This window comes from Castor canadensis, chromosome 12 (genome assembly GCF_047511655.1).
Source record: "Castor canadensis chromosome 12, mCasCan1.hap1v2, whole genome shotgun sequence".
Taxonomy (NCBI): Eukaryota; Metazoa; Chordata; class Mammalia; order Rodentia; family Castoridae; genus Castor; species Castor canadensis.
The window spans coordinates 85,226,458-85,248,100 of record NC_133397.1 but is presented as its reverse complement, the minus strand read 5'-3'; the positions used below and the strand labels follow the sequence as shown (position 1 = coordinate 85,248,100).

Below are 21,643 nucleotides of genomic sequence, written 5' to 3'. Positions count from 1 at the left end.
AGAAAACAGGTCTTATTCCTTGACCATCAATAACACCTAATATTTGGACATTTTCTACACTGCAAAAAAAAAAAAAAAAATCTGCTGGGCACCGGTGGCTCAAGCCTATAATCCTAGTTACTCAGGAGGCAGAGATCAGGAGATTTGTGGTTTTTAAGCCAGCCCAGACAAATAATTCATGAGATCCTATCTCAAAAACAAAAACCCTTCACAACAACAACAACAACAAAAAAAGGGAGCAAGGGGCTGCTGGAGTGGCTCAAGGTGTAGGCCCTGTACTTGGGGGGAAGAGAGGGGAAGAAAGCTGATTGATCATTAATTTCACCTGAAGAATTTAAATTTATTCCCAATGCTCTTTAATTCTCTATTATCCTTATCCTGGGCTGGAGGCATGGCTCAAATGGTAGAGTGCCTGCCTAACAAGCAGGAAGCCCAGATCAAGCACAAGTAGCACAATCAATCAATCAATCAATCAATCAATCAATAAATAAATAAATAAATAAATAAATAATTTTAGGGCTCAAATACTATTAGTCTCATCCTCTTCTGACCCATCTCACTTTGTATTTGATTTTTTTTAAGCTTTTTCTTTAGCTTTTTTACTTGGAATAGCAAAAATTAGATAGACGGAAGTAACATTAGAGAGCTAGTCTATAATCTCATTTACTACACACACAAAGACTGAATGTTTGAGAAAAATATTACTTCATGTTTAGATCTACATGAAATTAGGCAGGGATCACTAAATAAAACAATTGCAAATCCAGAACCAAAACTGCTCTCAATCTTTCACATGCCTGGTTCTCTTCTGATTCCATACTATAATGTCCTCACCTACTAGTATTTGGTATAACCAAATTAAAACCTACAGAAAACCAAGGTCAGTCTAAGATACACAAGCACAAAAAAGAAGATAAATCCAAATGAATGGCACAATAAGAAATCAAAGAACTCAAGCAACAGATGGATACCTTGCATTGTTTATTTGGGTCAAGAGAATTTCTAAAGAGGAATAAATTAACTTCTGAAAATATAATGAAAAGATTATATAACAAGCAATGATGATAAAGAATTTATCTTCAAGGAGCTTAGTAGGGAAGGCAAGACAGAAAACTAGTAAATTAGGAATTACAAAGTGCTAAATGCCATCAAATAACGGAATTTAATGACCTTATAGTTGGACAGAACTGAAATATGTTCCTTATGGCCCTATTTGACAATAAACTGCTGTACTGGTAGTCACCTTCTATCACACCAAATTCAGAAAGAGAAGACAAAGTCTTCCCAGCAAAGAAACTTGAAGCCAAGTACCAAAAGAAGTTAGTCAGGCAAAGAGGATGCACATAATAAGCACATTAAGTCCAAAAACCTAAAGGCAACACAGAGCATTGTACTTCCAGAAGGCTCCCAAAAAAGCATCTGAACCTCCTGAGAAGCTTTCATACATTATGGATTTCTTGACCCCACACAAGAAACAAGAAAACCAAAACCATGTTTATCACCCTATACCAAGATTAACTCAAAATGGATCAAGGACCTTAATATCAGACCACAAACTCTAAAGTTGGTACAGGAAAGAGTAGGAAATACTCTGGAATTAGTAGGTATAGGTAAGAACTTTCTCAATGGAACCCCAGCAGCACAGCAACTAAGAGATAGCATAGATAAATGGGACTTCATAAAACTAAAAAGCTTCTGCTCAACAAAAGAAATGGTCTCTAAACTGAAGAGAACACCCACAGAGTGGGAGAAAATATTTGCCAGCTACACATCAGACAAAGGACTGATAACCAGAATATACAGGGAACTTAAAAAACTAAATTCTCCCAAAACTAATGAACCAATAAAGAAATGGGCATGTGAACTAAACAGAACTTTCTCAAAAGAAGAAATTCAAATGGCCAGAAAACACATGAAAAAATGCTCACCACCTCTAGCCATTAAGGAAATGCAAATTAAAACCACACTAAGATTCCACCTCACCCCTGTTAGAATAGCCATCATCAGCAACACCACCAACAACAGGTGTTGGCGAGGATTGCGGGGGTGGGGGGAAGGAACCCTCTTACACTGTTGGTGGGAATGTAAACTAGTACAACCACTCTGGAAAAAAATATGGAGGCTACTTAAAAAGCTAAACATTGATCTACCATTTGATCCAGCAATACCACTCTTGGGGATATACCCAAAAGACTGTGACAAAGGTTACTCCAGAGGCACCTGCACACCCATGTTTATTGCAGCACTATTCACAATAGCCAAGTTATGGAAACAGCCAAGATGCCCCACTACTGTCAAATGAATCAAGAAAATGTGGTACCTATACACAATGGAATTTTTTTTATGCAGCCATGAAGAAGGAAATGTTATCATTCGCTGGTAAATGGATGGAATTGGAGAACATCATTCTGAGTGAGGTTAGACTGGCCCAAAAGAACAAAAATCGAATGTTCTCCCTCATATTCGGACATTAGATCACGGGCAAACACAACAAGGGGATTGGACTTTGTCACAAGATAAAAGCGAGAGCACACAAGGGAGATATGAGGATAGGTAAGACACCTAAAATACTAGATAAACATTTGTTGCCCTCAACAGAGAGAAACTAAAGCAGATACTTTAAAGCAACTGAGGCCAACAGAAGAAGGGGACCAGGAACTAGAGAAAAGGTTAGATCAAGAATAATTAACCTAGAAGGTAACACACATGCACAGGAAATCAATGTAAGTCAACTCCCTGTATAGCTATCCTTATCTCAACTAGCAAAAACCCTTGTTCCTTCCTGTTATTGCTTATACTCTCTCTTCAACAAAATTAGAGATAAGGGCAAAATAGTTTCTGCCAGGTATCGAAGGGGTGGGGGAAGAAAGGGAGGGGGTGGGGTGGGTGGTAAGGGAGGGGGTGGGGGGAAGGGGGAGAAATGGCCCAAATATTGTATGCACATATGAATAAAAAAATTTTTTTAAAAAGAAACAGGAAAACCAAAACCTGAGGGAAGTCAATGAACTAAGTGAGACACAGATTTTGCTCAGGATCACAGACAACAGTTACAGGCTTTGAACCCAAAAGTCTGATTCCACAGTTAGTGATCTGAGTGTTGAGACTGAATCCCAACTTATCAGAAAGCAGGGAGACCAATTAGGAGACCAGTTAATTGTGATGAGAAACAGTGAGCACCTGACAGGTTCAGGTGGCAGGCAAGATAACTTGAGTCACTTAGATAAATTATCAAGAGCGTCAAACCAGCAACACTTAAGACTAGATGTATATGGAAAAGAGTAGAGAAGAACCACAAAGATTCTCAGTCTGGTCAGGTAACAGGAAGCCAAGCCAAGCCCAGCCCAGCCCCTCCCAGAAGTATTCCCAGAGGAATCTCTGCCACTATTTCACACCATAGCAATTTCTGAAAACTGAGTGAGAATGGAGGTAGAAACTTGGTAGTGAGGCAGGCTAGAAAAGGGAAAGTTTGGGACTTTTTAAGACCATTCTGTTACATGCCAGTGTGAAATGTGGGCCAATGTTGAGGGTTCTTGCCTTCACAGGCCAGAGAACTGGCTCTTGAGGCAGCTGATTGACTTATAAGGCAAGAGATACACAAGTAGGATTTATTAGAGAGAAAGAGAAGGCCACAGCTAGAACAGTGCAGCAGAGCCCAGAAACCGTTGGCTCCCTGCTCAGGTGAAGGCTGGGGCTTTTTATGGACACTGTAACTCTGCGTTAGGGTATTGGTTAGGTGGGTTTTTCCTATTGGCTGTGCGTGTGCAGGTTCTCTTAGATGAGCTGGTCTGTTTGCCCCTTATTTGGGGAGGGGGGAGAGGAAACAACCTTGAGAGCATTTTATCAGCCCCATGGCAGATTTATGAGACCCTGTATCTCCTCCTCAGGGTGCAGGAATGCAGATTTATAACTCCTTCTCAGGGTGCAGGGCTCATAGTGCTCTCCATGGGGGATGGGCTACTCACTCATCTGTCCTTTAGGTTCCCAGACCCAACAATTCAGTATGATTTATACCATCTTGCTCTCCATCCCTGACATGTCTCCTCTGGGCCCAGAGAGCCCCACTTCAGTTGCAATTCCTTTGTTAAACTAGAGTGAAAATTTCCTCCCTTATGGATGTGGGGTATTAGCATAGGTGAAAATTTTAGAATAGGTGAGAATTAGCATAGCTGTACGCATGAGTCCACCCAGCTGCACCCCCTGGCCTGAAGGCCACTGGAGACTGAGAGTGACACTGATTTTCTCCCCTCCTCCAAGTTAAGGATGTAAAAACAACCTAAAATAAAATCCTGCCCCTTTTTTTTCTCCTGCACGCAGCACCTCCATTCCACCTGGCAGAGACCTCACTTGTAATCCCTTCCCTATAATAAAACTCCATTAGCTCCCTCACCACACTCACATGCTCTGCTTGGATTCTTCTATGACAGAGTGCAAAGGACCAAGATCTGGTTTGAAGCATCCTTGCTGTTAGCATTTGTAAGCCAGTCTGGAGTTATAAAGTGACACCTCAGATTATATCTCAAGATGTTATTCTTACTGACTCTGCCTTCTCAACCATCCTTCCCTGTTCCCTGCCTCTGTCCCCATCCAAATGATGCTTCAGGGCAGAGTGCAGTCCATGGCTTAGAACTTACCACTAGGGAACCACAAATTAAAACCCACAGCTATCACTACAATCAGAATGTCACCCTCTCAAATAGTGACAATAGCCAGTGTTGGTACAGTTAGAGAGGAACTGGATTATTCATACATTGCTAGTAGAAAAGTAAAATAGTATAGCCACTCCAGAAACTAAAAATGTACTTACTAAACAACAGTCAACACTTGCATTTACCCCTAAGTAACAAAATTTTATGCTCACTGAGAAACTTGCAGACAAGTTTCTGTGGCAGCTTTATTTACAATAGCGCAAAACTGAAAACAACTCATGTATCCTTTAATAGGTGATGGTTAAATAAACTGTGGTTCATTATAACTCCATGGAATACTAGTCAGCAACAAAATGGAATGAACTACTGAAATATGAAACAACTTGGATGGAACTCGAGAATTAAGATGAATAGAATGAGATCAAGTTTACATATATACAAGGTTCCATTTATGCAACATTTTTCCAAGGACGGAATTTTAGAACTGTAGGACAGACGTTGTTACCACGAGTAAGAGACAGACAGAAGTGGGAGTGTGCATGAGGTAGCAGTAATGTTGTGCATCTTAATTGTGGTAATGGATATATAAATCTACACGTGTGATAATATATGAGAACACTACACATACATACACAAATGAATATAATGAAATCAAGCAAGTGTGAATATGATCAGTGAATTTCACCTATACCATCATCTGGGTCATGATATTACAGTATATTTAATTTTGGTTTTGGCAGTACTGGGTTTGAATTCAGGGCCTCACTACCACTTGAACCACTCCACCAGCCCTTTTTGTGTTGGGTATTTTCGAGATAGGGTCTCTGAAACTATTTGAACCACAATCCTCCTGATCCTCTCTGCCTTGTGAGTAGGTAGGATTATAAAAGTCAGCCACTAGTACCCGGCCTACAGTACAGTTTTACAAGATGTTACCTTTGGCAGAAATGGGATAAAAGACACACACAGATCTCTCTGTATTATTTCCTAAAAATACATGTGACTCCATAGTGATTTCCAAATAAAAGATTAATTTTTAAAAAGACATTCAACAAAATGAAAAGGAAAGCCACAGACAAAATATTTGCAATGCATGTATTTGATAATAAAAGCCAATACAAAAAGCAATACAATTTTTTAAATGGGAAAATTTTAACAATCACAACCAGTGAGATGCAAAGATGGAAAATAAACACACTTAAGATGGTCAGTATCATTAACTAACAAAGGATATAAATTAAAACTATAGTAAGATGTCACTATACAACCACTAGAATAACTCAAATTAAGGACTGATAATACCAAGTGCTGAGAAAGATGTGAGCAAATGGAAATCTCATACATCCCTGGAGGGAATGCAAAAATGGCACAGCCACTTTGAAAGAGACAGTTTGGTAGTTTTTTAACGTTACACAGTTACCATATGACCCCACAATCCCACTCCTAAGTTATTTACCTAAGAGATATGAAAACATATGTCCACACAAATACTTGCATTCAAATATTCATGGCACCCGTATTCATAATCATGAAAACCTGGCAACAACCCTAATATCTACCAAATAGTTTATAAACAAATTCTCAATTTACAGAGTAATAAAAGGTTAGAACTAATGCTGCATGCACTAAAACAAATGAATCTCAAAAGCATTATACTAAGTAAAAGCCAGTCAGGCAATACCTTATACTCTACTTAATTGCAGTGACTATTGGCCAAAAGCTTGTTGAGGGGAGAACGGATAACTTCCAAAGGTCATGAGAAAGCATTTTGGGATAATGGAAATATTCTATAAATCATATTATGACATCATGACTATGGCAAACGATGCACAACTTTATATTTAACTCACTGACTGCACACTTAAGATTTGTGAATTTTATGTCATTTAATACTTTAAAAATGCATGTGTTGGGCCAGGCATGTGGTAGCATGTTGGCATACCATTCATGATGCCCTGGGTTCAAACCCCAATCATAAAAAAAATTCATGAATTTCCAATACTATAAAATACTATAAAAAGTTAAGAAAAAGTTATTAAAGTCAGGTTTGGTGTTATACAACTGTAATCTCAGTGCACAGGAGGTGGAGAAAGGAGTATGGCTTGAGCTTAGGAATTTGAGGCCAGCTGGGCAACACAGCAACACCATGTGTCCAAAAACAACAAAAAAAAAGGTGAAAAAATTCAATTTTAGGAGACAATATATTCCTAGCAGAAATGGTAATTTAACAAGATGGTTTTTTGTTTGTTTTTTTTTTTTTAGATTATTTTGATGGGACTGGTGTTTGAACTCAGGGTTTCGTACTTTGCTGTGACTCAAAATATAGTTCCAAGAAACAGCAGCATAAGTTTCACCTTGAAAAAATACAGTATATCAGGTTTTGCCCCAGATCCACTGAATCAACATGTCCATTTTGCAGTATCTCCAGGTGAATAGAGCTTGAAAAACACTGACTTAGATTCAACAATGTGATGTCATCCTTTACAACAATGCTGCAAATGTGAACTTTTCAAAATTCTCTATTTGTTATCATTTGATATAAGTGTTTTTTGTTTTGTTTTGTTTTTGCAGCATTGGGGTTTGAACTCAGGGCCTTGAGTCACCCCTCTAGCCCTTTTTCCTTTTAGGCTATTTTTTCAAATAAGGTCTCGCTTTTGGCCCAGGGCCAGTCTCCCAAGTAGCTAAGATTATAGACATTTCACAATGCCAATGCCTGGCACTTCAATACAAGAACTTTTGGAGACAGATGTGATGGTATATACTTATAGTTCCAGTTAGTAGGAGGCTGAGGCAAGAGGACCACTTGATCCCACAAGTTATACACCAGCCTAGAGAACACAGCAAAACTTAGTCTCCCCAAAAAAAATTATTTCAGGCTTCATAACTGCATAACCCATACACATTTATATCTAATACATGTCTGTGGTCTATAAATGTAAGAAATATTGATAAAAATTTAGGCCAACATTCTCAATAAATATTTAAAGAAAGGACACTACCAGGTGCCGATGGCTCACGCCTGTAATCCTAGCTACTCAGGAGGCAGAGATCAGGAGGATCATGGTTCAAAGCCATCATGGGCAAATAGTTCACAAGACACTATCTCGAAAAAACCCTTCACAAAATAGGGCTGGTAGTGTGGCTCAAGGTGAAGGCCCTGAGTTAAAGCCCTAGTACCACAAAATAAATAAAGAAAATAAAGAAAGGACAAAATGTATATACTGAAGTAACTGACTCCATGGTAGGTACTCACTTAAAAGTGACCTCACAACCTTTGTACTCCATAGCAGTGAATCTGGTCCTTAATCACTGCTAAAGGATTATTCCCACCTAATTTATTTTGTACAATGCCTACCATAATCAAACACGTGTTAGTAACATTTTGAAACAGACAACTACTCTAATGAGAGGATATTTCTGAATAACCAATCTGCTGAATACTACCATCCAGAGTCATTGGTACCTAAGATCTTAGATAGTCCTTATTATACTCAAGAGACCTAGAAACAGAGCATATCTTGTTTCTTCTCATCTAGCATACTCTTATGATGGCAAGTTTAATTACAAAGGTATTTTAAAGATGTGTATATAACAACTTTAAAAGACAAAGTTGAAATCAGGAGTACTACTCCCATGCTTAACCTAAACTAAATGGCATCTATGCATATGCCTTTTGCTACATTAAGACATGAGGTACTCGCCTTTTCCACTTAGGAACAGGGTTTGGGAAAGGGACAGTAGATACCATGTCTGGCCAAATGGCAAGAAGCAGCCTCTGAAGCATCCCAAGGAGATGTATAAGGAAGATACAGATGTCAAACAAAATCAAGAAAAGGAGCAAAAAGAAGAGCTAAAAGTGAAGGCTGTGGGAAGGGCACTCTAACCAAAGGTAGAATTAAGAAATCTTGCAAAAAGTAAGTTGTTCCTTATGCCTGAGATGAGGGTGACCCTAGATCCCATTCCTACTTAAACATCTGGATTCCCGGCAGTAACAACTACTGTCACGTATAACTAGAAGTATAATACTATAAAAGCCTAATTTTTATAAAGAAAGACCCCTTGGGGGGGAAAAAAAACTTCCTTCAAATTTTCTGATGTAATAAATTCAAAGACCAGCCTAAAAATCCCACTGAAAGTAAAAGTAAAAATCCCACAATAACATTTCATTTATCTGACAACAGAGACAAGGATTCTACTGTATGTGAATTTTTCTAAATGAATGGAAATACTGTACTTTTTAAACTTTATAGTTGGAGGTGTAGCTCAGGAATAAAGTACTTCCCTAGCATACATAAGACCACAGGTTCAATCTCCACCATCAACAAAAAATTAAATTTATAATTAAAGTGTAAATGTTTCTTATAATTAATTATATTACTTTATGTTCTAGTTGTATCAAAAATAAGCAGGATAGAAAGGAACAGAGAAAATTATACATGAAACAAGGTCACCCATTGAAACTAAATGATGGATATGTGTTTATTCTTAAACTCTTCTACTTTGTGTATGTTTGAAATTTTTAAGAAAATTCACACTACAGTAATAGGGACCTAAAGAATAAAATGTAAAGTCCAGAAGCTCAGATAGCAATTATCTAATGATTTGACAAAGGTATTAAAACCACGCAATAGGGAAACAGTCTCTTCTAACAATGGTACTAGGACAACTAGATATCTACATATAAAAGAATGTGAACGGTCCCCTACAACACAATATATACAAAAATCAATTCAAAATGGACCTAAATGTAGGAGCTAAAGCAATAAAACTCTTAAAAAATAAAAAAGGGGTAAATCTTGACGACCTTGGATTTGGCATACATTCCTAGATACACCTCCAAAAGCACAAGCAACAAAAGAAACGAAAAAAAAAAAAAAAACAGGACTTGATCCAAATGTAAAACTTTTGTGAAAACTATTCATAACAATGCAAAGACAGCCTACAGAATGGAAGATGATTTTCACAAATCATTATCTGATATGGGTCTACTATCCCAAACATATTATGAATTCTTACAACTCAGTAATAAAAAGACAAAGAACTGAGCAAAGGACTTGAACAAACATTTGTCCAAAGATGAAATAAAATGTCCAGGGAGAACATGAAAAGATGTTCAATGTCCTTAGGAACTGCAACAGTACCAATCAAAACCATAATGCAAGTCTGAGGTGGTGGCATGCATCTATAATCCCAGCACTTGGGAGACAGAAACTAGAGGATCATAAATTCAAGGCCAAAGTGCACTACATACAGAAATCCAGATCAGCCTAGGATAGATAATAGGACCTCGTCTCCCAAAAAAAAGGGGGTAGGGGGAGGACTGAGGGCAAAGCTCAAGCAGTAAAGCAGCTCAAGTAAAGCAGTTGCCTAGCAAGCACAAAGCCCTGAATTCACACCCCATTACTGCCAAAACACTCTCTCTTCCCCTCTCTCCCTCCCTTTCCCTCTCTCCCTCATACTCACATTCTCTCTCTCTCTTTCTCTATCTCTCTCTCTCTCTCTCTCACACACACACACACACACACACACACACACACACAAATAAAGCCAGGTATGGTGGTGCACACCTGTAGTACCAGCACTCCAGAGGCTGAGGGAGGAGAATCTCAAGTTTCAGGTCAGCCCGAACTACATAGCAAGACCCTGCCTAAAAAACAACAAAACCAAAAACAAAACAACTCACAAAAACCCACAACAACAAATCACTTTGACAACCACTAGACAAAAAAGGAAACAGAAGTGTTGGCAAGAATGTGAAGAAGAGGGAGAGAGGGTGGAGAAATGACCCAAACAATGTATGCACATATGAATAAATGAATAAAAAAAAAGAATGTGAAGAAACTGGAACTTTTCTACAGCTGCTGTAGAAAAGAGTTAGGTATTTAAACACAGAATTGCCATTTCAACCCACCAATTCCACTCCTAGATATATACTCAACCTGAAAACAGGTTTTTAAACAAGTATCTGTGCACAAATGTTCATAGGAACATTATTTACAATAGCCAAAAGTAATGTTCATCAATCAATGGAATGGATAAACTTTATGTGGGGGATATGTGTGTGCACATACATGATGTGGTATTATTTAGCCATAAATGGAATGGAGTACTGATACAACCTACAATCTGTAAAACACTATGCAAAGTGAAAGAATACAAAAGGTCATGCATGGCACGATTCCATTTATATAAAATATCCAGAATATGTAAATCAAAGGATAGATGACTAGCAGGTGCCAGAGGTTCAGGGGAGGGAAAACGGGGAATGGTTACTTATTGGGCACAGGATCTCTTTTGGGGGTGTTTTAAAACTAGAGATAACTGCACAATACTATGGATACACTAAAAGCAAAACCATTTAAAATAGTTACTTTTATGTTAAGTGAATGTCATTTAAAAAAACCAATAAAATTGATTACACATTTCCTACCAACTAGGAGAATAATATAATTTAACATTCTTCATCATTTACAAATGATAAGTTTATAGGCATACAGGATTATTTATCCTTAAACAATAGTACAGATGGCAGCTGCCACTTACAGACCTCTCTAGTAATTCCTCTCCATTTTAATTATCAATAGGCTGAGATAGTCAAACATTGAGAACTCTAAATGAGCTAAAAAAGTGTGCAGAAGATTTACATACAAAGAAAAGAGCAATAATGTTACCCAGTCACCTATAACTGCAGCGTGACTTTTTCCTGAAGAAAACAGACATAGAAAGATCATACCTTAACATAATAAAGGTTCTATATGACAAACTTATAGCCAACATTATACTCAACTGGGAAAAATTTAAAGCATTTCCTCTAAAATCAGGAACAAGGGTATCTACTCTCTCTACTCTTATTTAATAGTGCTTGAATTCTTAGCCAGAGAAATAAGGTGAGAGAAAGAACAGGAAAGAGAAGCCAAATTATCCCTATTTGCAGATGATAGGATTCTATACCTAACAGACCCTAAAGACTCCACCAAAAATCTCCTAGATCCCATCAACAGTTTTGGAAAAACAGGGTATTTAAAAAAAAAATCAGCTTTATGTCAGTAGTTTTTTTATATACCAATAACCAACAGGCTAATAAGAAAGAGATCAAGAAAACAATCTTATTAATAGTCTCAAAATTAAGTAAATACATAAAATACCTAGGAATAAACCTAACCAAGGAGGCAAAAGACTACTACGATGAAAATTATAAAATAGTAAAGAAAGAAATGGAAAATATTGGAAAATGAAAAGACCTCCATGTGCACAGACTACAGAATTATATTCAGCAAAAATATAACCAGAATATACAGGGAACTTAAAAAACTAAATTCTCCCAAAAGTAATGAACCAATAAAGAAATGGGCATGTGAACTAAATAGAACTTTCTCAAAAGAAGAAATTCAAATGGCCAGAAAACACATGAAAAAATGCTCACCATCTCTAGCAATAAAGGAAATGCAAATTAAAACCACACTAAGATTCCACCTCACCCCTGTTAGAATAGCCATCATCAGCAACACCACCAACAACAGGTGTTGGCGAGGATTGCGGGGGTGGGGGGACAGAACCCTCTTACACTGTTGGTGGGAATGTAAACTAGTACAACCACTCTGGAAAAAAATATGGAGGCTACTTAAAAAGCTGGACATCGATCTACCATTTGATCCAGCAATACCACTCTTGGGGATATACCCAAAAGACTGTTACTCCAGAGGCACCTGCACATCCATGTTTATTGCGGCACTATTCACAATAGCCAAGTTATGGAAACAGCCAAGATGTCCCACCACTGACGAATGGATTAAGAAAATGTGGTATCTATACACAATGGAATTTTATGCAGCCATGAAGAAGAACGAAATGTTATCATTCGCTGGTAAATGGATGCAATTGGAGAACATCATTCTGAGTGAGGTTAGCCTGGCCCAAAAAACCAAAAATCGTATGTTCTCCCTCATATGTGGACATTAAATCAAGGGCAAACACAACAAGGGGATTGGACTATGAGCACATGATAAAAGCGAGAGCACACAAGGGAGGGATGAGGATAGGTAAGACACCTAAAAAACTAGCTAGCATTTGTTGCCCTTAACGCAGAGAAACTAAAGCAGATACCTTAAAGCAACTGAGGCCAATAGGAAAAGGGGAACAGGTACTAGAGAAAAGGTTAGCTCAAAAAGAATTAACCTAGAAGGTAATACCCACGCACAGGAAATCAATGTGAGTCAATGCCCTGTATAGCTATCCTTATCTCAACCAGCAAAACCCCTTGTTCCTTCCTATTATTGCTTATACTCTCTCTACAACAAAATTAGAGATAAGGGCAAAATAGTTTCTGCTGGGTATTGAGGGGGGGGGAGAGGGAGGGGGCGGAGTGGGTGGTAAGGGAGGGGGTGGGGGCAGTGGGGAGAAATGAACCAATCCTTGTATGCACATATGAATAATAAAATAAAAATGAAAAAAAATAAATAAAAATAAATAAAATAAAAATGAAAAAAAAAGGCATATTACCAAAAGCAATCTACAGATTCAAAGATTCTATGTAACTTCATTAAAATTCTAATAATCTTCACAGAAACAGAAAAGACAATCCCAAAATTTGTATGAAAGTACAAAAGCCCCAAATAGTCAAAGGAATCTGAGGAAAAAGAGCAACGCTGGAGAGTATTACAATACCTGACTTCAGAGTTATAATAACAAAACCAGACACAAAAACTGATGCAATAAACAAGAGAACCCAGAAATAAACCCACACTGCTGCAGCCACCGGATTCTCAACAAAAGCGCCAAAAACAGATGTTGGAGAAAACACAGCCTCTTCAACAAATGGTGCTACGAAAATTGGATACCCACATGTCAAAGTCTGAAATCAGATCCCTATCTCTCACCTTATATAAAAATCAATTCAGAATGGATCAAAGACCTTAATGTACCACCTGAAAACTGAAAGTACTAGAGGAAAACATAGGGGAAACAATTTAAGACACAGACATAGGCAACAATTTTCTGAATAGGATTCCAATAGTTCAAGAAATAATAGCAAGAATTGACAAATACAATTGTATCAAACTTAAAAAGCTTCTCATGGCTTAAGTGGTAGAGTGCTTGCCTAGCAAGCATAAGGTTCTGAGTCCAAACTCCAACACCACCCAAAAAAAAAGAAGGGACCTGGGTCATGGCTCAAGTGGTATTGGACTCTCCTAGCAAGCACAAAGCCCTGAGTTCAAATCCCAAAAGCTTCTGCACGGCAAAGGAAACAATTACCAGAATGAAGAGACAGTCTACAGAATAGGAGAGTCTTTGCCAGCTATTCATCTGCTGGCAAATACATATATTCTGATTAATATTGAGAATATATAAAGAACTCAAAATCTAAACACAAAAAATATCAACTAATGAGCAAATAAGTTGACCAGACAATTTTCAAAAGTACAAATAGCCAATAAATACATGAAAAAATGTTCAATATCTTTAGCCATCAGGGAAATATAAATCAAAAGGACACTGAGATTTCATCTCATCCCAGTCAGAATACCTACCATCAAGAGAAACAACAAATGCTGGCCAAGATTGGGGAGGGGAGAGACTGCTGGTAAGAAAATTAGTTCAGTCATGATGGCGTGTGGAGCCTCCACTCAAAAAACTAAAACCTGAACTACCATATGATACAGCTATACTACTCCTGAGTATGTACCCAAAGAACTTTAAGTGAGCAGCAGAGATATCTGCACACTCGTGTTTACTGCAGCACCAGTCACCACAGCCAAGTTATGGAATCAGTTCAGGTGCCCTTCAACAGGTGAATAAAGATAATGTAGTATGTATACACAATGGAGTTTTATTCAACCATAAAAAAGAATGAAATTATGCAAGACAAAGATAAAGAGCTTCCCGATTGGGAAAGGAGGAAAACTAAATTAATAAAGTCATACATATGGGAAATCCTAAAGAATCCACAAACACAAAAATCCATTAGTGCTAATAAATGAGTTCAGCAAGACTGCAGAATACAAGATCAATACATAAAAATTAATTGCATTTCTATGCTCTAGCAATGAAGAAAAAAATCCACTAGCAATAGTATTAAAAAGCGGCTAGTGGAGTGGCTCAAGTGGTAAGAGCACCTGTCTACAAATAGAATCAAAAGCTATTTAGGAATAATTTAAACAAAGAATAGCAAATCTTATACTCATGAAAACTACAACAGAGAACTAAGGACAGAAGGAAGGAAAAAAAGAAGAAAGAGAAAAAACTGAAGACATAAATAAGTGGAAAGGCATTCCATGAGCACACAGCAGAAGGCATAATATTGGCAATACTCCCCAAATTGACTTACAAATGCCAATACAATCCAAATTAAAATCCCAACTACCTTTTGTTTTTCAGAAATTGAGAGGCCAATCCTAAAATCCTTATGGAAATAAGAGTCCTAGAAATGCCAAAATGATGCCGAAAAAAGAACAAAGTTTAAGAATTCACACTTCCCAATTTCAAAACTAACTACAAAGCTATAATAATCAATAAAGTGTAGTACTGTCTTAAACACAAACTTATAGGTCTATGGAATAGAATTAAGAGTCCAGAAATAAACTCTTGACACATACGATCAATCATTTTCACAGGGAACCAAGACAACAGAAAAACAATAGTTTAACAAATGGTGCTGAGTCAGCTGGAAATCCACAAAGAATGAAGTTGGGCTGGGCGCAGGTGGCTCACACCTATAATACTAGCTACTCAGGAGGCAGAGATCAAGAGGACCAAAGTTCGAAGCTAGCCGAGGCAAACAGTTCCATGACACCCTATCTTGAAAAACCCTTCACAAAAATAGGACTGGTAGTGAAGGCCCTGAGTTCAAGCCCCAATATCACAAAAGAAAAAAAAAAAAAAAGAATGAAGCTGGGCCTCTACCTTACACAATACATAAAAATTAAATAGTTCAAACACCTGAATTAAGACCAAAACTATAAACCTCTTAGAAGAAAACATACATAGCTGGGCGATGGTAGCTCATGCATGTAATCCTAGTTACTCAGGAGGCAGTGATCAAGAGGATCTCGAGACCCTATCTTGAAAATACCCAACATAAAAAAGGGCTGGCAGAATGGCTCAAGTGATAGAGCACAAGCATGAAGACCTGAGCTCAAATCTGAGTACTACCCAAAAAAAAAGAAAAAGAAAACATATATAAATATTTATGACCTTGGATTTGGTCACAGTTTCTTCAATCTGACACCACAAACACAAACCACCAAAGGAAAAATACAGATAAAATGACCTCATCAAAATTAGAAACTTCTGTATTATAAAGCCCACTATCAAGAAAATACAGAGGGCTGGGCATGGTGTTACATGTCTTCATGCCTATAATCCCAGTGTTTGGGAGGCTGAGGCAAGAGGATCAAGAATTGAGGCCAGCCTGGACTACATGGTGAATTCAAGACCAGGCTGAGCTACATATATAGAGAGACACTATCTCAAAAAAAAAAAAAAAAAAAAAAACAAGGGCTGCTGATAGATTAAGAAAATGTGGTATATATACACAATGGAGTACTACTTAGCCATAAGGAATGAAATTATGTTGTTTATAGGTAAATAGATAGAACTGGAGGATATCATGCTAAGTGAAGTAATCCAAGTTCAGTAAAACAGTTAACATTTTTTACTGAAAAATGTTAACATTTTCATGAGTTAACATTTTTGCTCATATAAGGAAGACAGATCCAAAAGATGAATGTATACACAAAAACAAACATGATCATATACACATTTATATAGAGTACATATTTGAAATAGCGGGACTGTTTGATGGGACTCAGGGAAGGAAGAAGAGGAAAAGAGAATGACAGTCAACAACATCAAAATACAATGCATCTGTGTAGGTAGATAACAGTGCAACATACTGAAAGCTGCTGAATAGTTGGGAATAGGAGGGAAAGGGTAAGGGAGAGTAATAAAGGTAGTTAATCTGACCACAGTACAGTATATTCACAGCTGAAATACCACTGAGAAACCCCTCTGAACAATAAATATGGAATTAAAAATAAAGAACAGGATTGTAAAATAGATCCCATGGGGGGGTGTTGGGGGGTTTGAAAGGAGGGAATAAAGGAGGGTGAATATAGTTAATGTGTTTTATATGCGTATATGAAATGGAACAATAAAACCTTTTGTAAGTTTTAATCAGGAGGGAGAGGGATGAGAGAAACAGATGGTGGAGCTGAGTGAACCCAACCAAGGTACAATGTAAGCATATACAGAAATGTCACAATGAATCCCCTTGTACGACTAATTAATAATAATAAAACAAGGGCTGGGCATAAAGCTCAGTGGTATAGCACTGCCTATTATACACAAGACCCTGGGTTCGATCCCCAGGACTGACCCCCTCTCCCAAAAAAGAAAGAAAGAAAAACTTCTGGAGAGAAAAAAAAAAATTAAGAGAGCCCCAGCTCAGTGGCACAGGCCATAATCCCAGCTGCTTAGAAGGTTGAGGCTGGAAGAAGGAGAGTTGAATCCTAGCTGGGCAACATAATGAGGTAGGCTCAAAGAAAACAAAAACAAAAGAGCCCACAAAATGGGAGAAAATATTTGGAAATCATGTATCTGATAAAGGATCTATATCTAGAATATATGAAGACATCTTATTTCTCAATAATAAAGATAAATTACTAGATTTTAAAACTGGATTAAGATTTGAGTAAACAATTCTTCAAACAAGATACACAGACAAACAATAAGCACATGAAAAGATACTCAACATCATAAGCTATCATGGAATGCAAATCAAAACTAGGAGGTACCACTTCACATCCATTAGGATGGTTATACGCAAAAAGTCAGCAAGCATAAAGGAGAGTATGAGGAAACTGGAACCCTATACATTGTTGGTTGAATAGGGAACTTTGACTGTTCCTGAAAAGGTTATAGTTACCCTAAGACATGGCAATTTCATTCTTAGGTATGTAACTATATACAATGGAACTGAAAGCACATGTCCAGCACAAAAACTTGGAACAGTGATGTGTACAGCAGTATTGTTCATAATAGCCAAAATGTGTTAACCTCAGTGTTTATCAGCCGATGAATGGATAAATAAAATGTGGTTTATTCATAAAATGGAGTATTACTTAAGAGCATGTAATTCTAGACTTAGAAGAAATTCCATTATAGTACCATCAGTTACATCCATTAACTTCACCAGAGCTCAGTACTGGAAACCCAATGACTTAAATTGAACTAAGTTAATGAGTAATCAATTATATTATTCAGGGACTGTTACACAGTATTACTGACTTGAAGTTTCAGAAGCAGAAAAATTAAACAAGTATTTTATATACCAATGATTCTAAAAAATGACTGCTGCCTGGATGTCAAAGAGGGTACCTCAAAAAAATACATATATACATATATATTTTTACACACACATCTGAAGTTTCACTTATATGTCAGAAAAAGGATAGAACAAAACACTAAGTAATCATTGCTTTCACTTTAAATGGATATTTAGATAAGCTAGGCACAGTAGCTGATACCTGTAATTCCAGCTACTCCAAAGGCCAACACTGACAAAAATCTTACAAGACCCCACCTCAACCAATAAAAGCTAGGCAGGGTAGTGAGTGCCTGTCATCCCAGCTGCACAGGAAGCATAATTAGGAGGACTGTAGTCCAGGCCAACCCAGGCAAAAAAACACTATTTGAAAAATAAAATTTGAAAAAGCCCTGTCTGAAAAATAACTAAAGCAAAAAAGAGATGGAGTGTGGTTCAAGTGGTAGAGCAACTGCCTAGCCAGTGCAAGGCTCTGAGCTCAGCCCCCCAGTACCATCAAACAAACAGACAGAAGCTTACTGAATTAAGGTCAAGGGAGGGAGAAAAAAAAAAAAACCCTGTAAAGAAATGTTGCCACTTTATGATCTAGAGACAATGGTAGTCACTTTTCTATTCTCCCACCTTCTTTAAGCTCTTAATGGTCCTTAACAGTTATTTCCCCAGTTAAGATCCTTTATGGATATTAATTTGTCTTTTGAAAGTTTGTATTTTGCAATACAAGAACTGCTTACATCAGCAAGTACAGTTATTTAAAAAAAAAAAAAATTCCATAGACTCTGGAGTCAGCCTCGGCTTAATACTAAGAGGCTCTAAGTCTCACCCACATCATGCCAGTGTAGTTCTTACATCCACCTTTCCCTTCCTCTCAGATTCTCAAACTAATTACAGCATTGATTCTATATTCAATATATTCATCCTTAAAATTATGTAAATACTGTGGTAATTCTTAAGGCAAATAGCGTGCTGTGATAATTTCAATAAATACTAGTTAATAAAATACCTTTATAATTTGTATTATAATTTCTGAACAGAATCTATTTGCCACACAGCTTAAGTTAGGAAGGGGTAGAAAACAGGTCCTTTGTGTATCACTAAATAAAATGTTGGCATTCTGTTTTAATGTCTTTAATTTTCTCCCTGCTCTCTCCCTTTATTATTTAGTTACATATTCTCACAAACTAATAAACTAAGTCATATTTTAGTCCTCACACCCTAGACAACTATTTTTAATAACAGAATTCAGTAAGTTGATCAGACACAGATAACTATCTTGAAAAACAATAAAGCTTTGCTATTTACAAAATGAAAAATACTTTAACAGTAACCAAAACTGGCTTGTTGGTTTTCTGGTGCTGGGGATTGAACCTAGGGTTTCATGTGTGCTAGGCAGGCACTCACCAGTGAGCTACATCTCCAACCTCAAAATGCTTAAGGTATCAAGGAATAAGCCAAACCAAATACCCTAACAACTCAAATGAAAAAAATTAAATTTTATTGACATACAATTAACCAAATAAATAGAAATTTATCATATTATTTATTCATCACTATATTTTCAGTACTTAGAATAATATCTGGTACTTAAGCACTTAAACAAACAATGTATTTGTTTCTTCTTTTTCTTTTGCAGTACTGGATATTAAACACAGGGCCTCCCGCTTGCTAGGCAAGCACTCTACCACTTCAGTAGTGCCCCCAGTTCTTTTACTTTTTTAGTTTATTTTTCAGATAGGTTCTCATGCTAACTTTGCCTAGGCAAGCCTCAACAGCAATCCTCCTCCCTACACCTCCAGAGAAACTGGGACCATGGACATTTGCTACAATACACAACAGCTCAACTTATTTTTTTTTAATATTTTACTAGTGAATGGGATGATCAAACAGCATAAAGATGTTAAGTGTTCCAAATAATCTAAAAACTTAATGGTCTCCCAAGGGAAATCAATTTCAAAACATTTTTAACAGAACTTGATACCCTCACTTATTACATTAAAAAAGGAAGCTATAAGTGGGTAAAACATCAAGAATGTTAACATGCCCACAGATGCCTTAAGTTGTCCTTAAATGATTCTCAAGCATGTTAAGCACATGTAAGACAAACATTAATAGTGGTCAGTTTGTCTCACAAATGCCTAAACCTAGTTTAGAAATCCATAAACCAGCAGTTCTCAAATTAGTCCCTAAGACCTCTTTAGGAGGTCTAAACTAATCTGAAGGATCAAAACTACTTTCAAAATAACACCAAAAGGCTTCTTCATTCTCATTTTTTGGGTTGAGGCATGACTCAAGTGGTAAAGCACCTACATAACAAGTGCAAGGCCCTGAGCTTTTGGTGACGCAGTATCATCAAAAAAAAAAAAAAAAAATCCTCCTTGGTTACAATTCATTTTCTCACAAATGTAGATTTTCAGAGGCAACATGTACGATAATGCTGCAGATCAAATGCACAAGCAAACATGAGAGTCTATCTTCTATAAAGCCAGATAGTAAAGAGGTTTGCAAAAATGTTTAACAATGTGACTCCTCATTTTTTGAAAGATTTAGTATTATTTATATTAATGTAATGCATTTTTATTCTTAAGTATATTAAGAACTTTTCATTTTTAATTTGTAATATGGTAACTATCAAAAGATATAACCCACATAAATAAGAAAATCTTTTGTGTTCCTTAGCAATTTAAGAATGTAAAGAACTCCTAGAACCAAAAAGTTTGACAATTGCTATTCTAACTAGCCACTGACACTCAGTTCCTTAGAAAAAACAATTCTTTACCCACTTTATATATAGATCACCTGCAAAGTTGGAATAAGCTTATAAGGCAAGACAAAGCACAACTAATGGGCCAGTAACTTTAAAAGTGGCTGAATCAGCTCCCCACAGAGATTCCCACAATGGAAGGTTAGGCAGGTTACTACCAACATGGGTCTATAATCTGCTATCTTACTCATTTATAGCTAACTATGACTTCTTCCCCTATCAAGTTCCTAAAATGTCAGTATAGGAACTACCTTAACCCAATAATGCATTTTCTTTTTTTTTATTTAATATACACAGATACAAGTTTTTAAGTTAATTCAAATATATGCAAGTGAGACATGAATTCCTTTGTTGAATCTAGATTATCCGAACTACAGACTGAGTCTCCCTTATCCTAAATGCTTAAAAAATGAAAAGTATTTTGGATTTCAGATTCTTCCAGATTTGGGAATTTGCATATATACAATGAGACATTTTGGGAATAGGACCCAGGTCTAAACATAAAATTCATTTATGTATCATATACACTTTATACAAATGGCATGGAGTTAATTTTATACAGCATTTGTAGTGCACCTGTGTTTTGACTGTGCCCCATCACATGAGGTCAGGTGTGGAATTTTATACTTGTGGCATCACATTAGTGCTCAAAGATTTAGATTTTGAGTTTCAGATTTTTCCGATTAAGGGTGTATTTTCAACTTTGATTGATCCATTTATGGGATGCGTTGTAGTACTGGTTATAGTCACAGATCCTCTGAAACAGGTTCCTTAAACAGATCACTATGTTTTCCAAGGGACCCTGTTATCTTGATCATACGTGACTGACTAGGATCAATGTCTGACACTAAGGCAATCATCTAATGTTAGACAGCTACCTTGGATAGCCAAAATTCCCACAAAAGAATAGAATCTATC

General features: G+C 36.9%; 1 protein-coding gene across 2 annotated transcripts in view; it reads right to left on the bottom strand.

Moving 5' to 3' along the window:
* The window catches only part of Eif5b (eukaryotic translation initiation factor 5B), a 70,322-nt gene that overhangs the window by 44,871 nt on the left and 3,808 nt on the right, over positions 1 to 21,643 (bottom strand). The window lies entirely within an intron of this gene.